We start from the raw sequence: 3,591 nt of genomic DNA, 5'->3' as shown, positions 1-3,591 counted from the left end.
GTCAGGCAGTGATTAAAAGAATACAGTTTCCGTGTAATTATTTCGGGGCATAAGCTAAGCTAGCCATGTGGGCGGCCGGGTGCGGGGGACGCAGCCCAGCCGCTCTTATTTCAACACTCCTCGAACAAATAGCATTTGAATGAACATTATACATATTGAACTATGTTCATTCTCCTTATAGTTTGAACCACCAACTTCTAATAGTCTTTATTCTGAGTTTTGTGAGGTGGGGTTCAGACCCTGATTTTCTATGTGATATTTAAGAGACTTTTCTTGCTGTCCTGTCCCCGCTTCCCCCAGTCCAATATAATAATAAGAATTTCTGAGTATAAACTGCTAGTTTCTGGATAAGTTAAAGTAGTTTTCTCCTGCCAGAACATCCAGGAAAAAGTAGATAAATAGGGAAAAGATCATATATGAAGGCAAGTGAATCAGGCAGGCTGAAATTCCATACAAGGAAAAAATTCCGAGGGTAGCAAAACTCACTTATCCGTTTTTTCCTGCGAGGTTATTTTCTCAATCTGAGGTTGTAGATAACAGTCTATGTATGGCTAATCCATATAGAGGAAATCTACTGGGAGAAACGGAATACCATGGAGGTTTTTTCTTTTTGTTTTTAATGACAAGCAAAGCTATGATGGATTTGAGCCTAAACAAGCCAAACTACAATTGCTTCCCCCATGAGACATTTGCTGAAGTCTGTAGATTATGAATATGTTTTGTAAAAGATTTAGACCTTTAAAAAGTCTGTACAAAATGCCACAGAATATAATGGAAAAGATGCACAAGTCAAAATGAATTTTCAATTGGTAGATTCAAGTGGGAAATAGTTACCTGTACAAAATAGAGTAGCCTTCCCAGAGCTTAAAAAGGGAAATACAGTATCTGAACCTGGCAAATCATTCAGTAAGTTTAGCCTTACACTTGCAACAAACCAAGACAGAATACAATGACTCAAACACACTAAAAATGTTTAAATAAGCCACCCAATATGAATGATACAGAAAAAAGCATAGGAAAAATAGTACAGAGGGTAAGAGATACATAAGACATCTACAGGTAATGAGATTAACATGAATATAGCCAGACTTCCATATATGAAAGAAAGGACAGATGCAGGATTCAAAAAAGTAGCAGCTGAGAATTTTCCAAAACCAATGAATCTAATTGCAAGGTATGGATTAAAGATTTTCAGAACTTCAAGTCACAAGTCCATGAGGAAAAACACTAATGCAATGCAGCAATGAAGCTGCTCAAAGTCAATACAAAGGGAGAAAATTGTGTGAATCTGAGAAACAACAACACATGCTCTTTAGAAGAACAATTACATTAATGTTTGACTCTCAACAGAGACAGCTGATGCTCAGAAAGCCGTGGTCCGGCATCTTTCAAATGCTCACAGGCAGAAACTCCCCTTTCAGAATTCCTTATGATGACAATGAAAGAGAAAGGGAGTGGTTTGTAAAAGACAAAAAAAAAAAAAAAAAACCACAAAGTTTAAGCACTATCTAAATACAGAAATACAAAAGGGGAAATGAGCCATGGAGAAAGCACAAAACTATAGATAGGGAGGAAGAAAAGAAGATATCTCACTAAGATAACTGCTGTGGGAGCTCCTTCAGCTCCTTCAGCTCCTTCAGCCAGTAGCCTTTAAGATACCATGCCCAAATGGACTGGTATCTTAAAGGCTATTGGCCAAAGGAGATCATTCAGTTACTAAGAGCCCAGGCTGCTCTTCCAAAGAACCCAAGTTTGAGTCCTAGTGCCCACACTGAGGCTATCAATCTGCCATCAGTCTCTTTAGATACCGGCCCTCTATAAGATAATGTAGTTGGTGAAAATCTTTTCCTGATTTGTAACATGCCACTTTCTCTATATGATGGTGTCCTTTGTCATGCACAGGTTTCTCAATTTCATGAGGTTCTATTAATTAGTTGTTGTTCCTAGTGCCTGTGCTAATGATGTTCTTTTCAGAAAGTCTTCTACTGTGCCAATGAGTTCAAGGTTAGTCACCACTTTATCTTTTATCAGATCCAGTATATCTCGACTTATATTGAGGCCCTTGTTCCATTTGGAATTGAGTTTTGCACAGGGCGATAACGATGCATTTGTTTGGATTCTTCTACATGCAGCTATCCAGTCTGACTAGCACCATTTTTTTGAAGATGCTGTCTGTTTTCCCAGTGTGTATATCTGACTCCTTTTTAAAAAAATCAGGTGTCCATAGGTGTATAGATTTATAACTGAGTTTTCAGTTTGATTCCATTGATGTGTCTGCTTTTATGCCAATACCATGATGTTTTTATTACTATAACTCTGTAATACAATTTGAGATTGGGGATAGTGAGACTTCCAGCAGCAATTTTATCATTCAGGATTGTTTTAGTTAAACTACTTTTTTTTTTTGGTTTGTTTGTATGGGTGTTTCTACATGAAACTGAAGATTGTTCTATCAAGATCTGTGAAGAATTGAGTTAGAGTTTTGGTGGGGATTGCATTGAATCTGTAATTGGTTTTGGTGGAATGGCCATTCCCACTTTATTAAGCCTATTGATCTTTAAGTACAAGAGATCTTTTCTTTTTTTTTTTTGAAAAAAATTCATCTATTTATTTTACATCCTTGCCACTATCCCCTGGTATCCTCTTCTTCAAATCCCTCCACCTATCCAGCAGACCCCCCTCCTCTTCTTCTAGGCAGGTCCCATGAGTATCAACGAAACATTGCATATTAAGCTGCAATAAGACCAAGCATCGTCCCATGCATTAAGGCTGGTCAAGGCAAGCCAGTATGAGGAGTAGGGTCCAGAAACCAGTAAAAGAGTGGGAGACGGCCCCTGCTCCTGCTGTTAAGAGTCCCACAAGAGGATCGAGCTACACAACTGTGACATATATGCAGAGGTCTTCGTCTCATGCCGTCTGCTTGGATGTGTCTGCGAGGCCCTATGAGTCCAGGTTAGTTTTGTGTGTGAACCTTCCAGTGGTGTCCTTGACCCTTCTGGCTCCTACACTCCTTTCTCCTCCTGGAGATTCCTGAACTCACCTAATGTTTGGCTGTGGGTCTGCTTCTGCTTCCGTCATTTTCTGGATGGTGCCTCTCTAATGACAGTTGAGCTAGGCACCAATCTGGTCACAGGGAATGGCCAGTCCAGGTTACTTATCTGCTTTTGTTAGGAATCTAAACTGGGGTCCTCCCCATTGACTCCCCTGCACCAGGCTTCCACCTGACTGTAAACTGAGATTGTGCTTCCATTTCCCAGACACCAAGACCCGAATAATCACACAGAAACTATAATTAATTACAAGACTGTTTGGATAATGGCTCAGGCATATTCCTAGCAAGATCTTACATCTTAAATTAACCTGTTTATATTAATCTATGTATTGCCATGAGGCTGTGTTGAATTAAGAGCTGCGGAGCTGCGTCCCCCTGCGTCCCCAGCACCCTGCCGCCCGCATGGCTAGCTTAGCTTATGACCCGAAATAATTACACGGAAACTGTATTCTTTTAATTACTGCCTGACCCATTAGTTTCAGCCTCTTATTGGCTAGCTCTTACATATTGATCTAACCCATTTCTATTATTCTTTGTAG

Source organism: Microtus ochrogaster, chromosome 26, assembly GCF_000317375.1.
Source record: "Microtus ochrogaster isolate Prairie Vole_2 chromosome 26, MicOch1.0, whole genome shotgun sequence".
Taxonomy (NCBI): Eukaryota; Metazoa; Chordata; class Mammalia; order Rodentia; family Cricetidae; genus Microtus; species Microtus ochrogaster.
Note: the sequence above shows the minus strand (reverse complement) of the source record.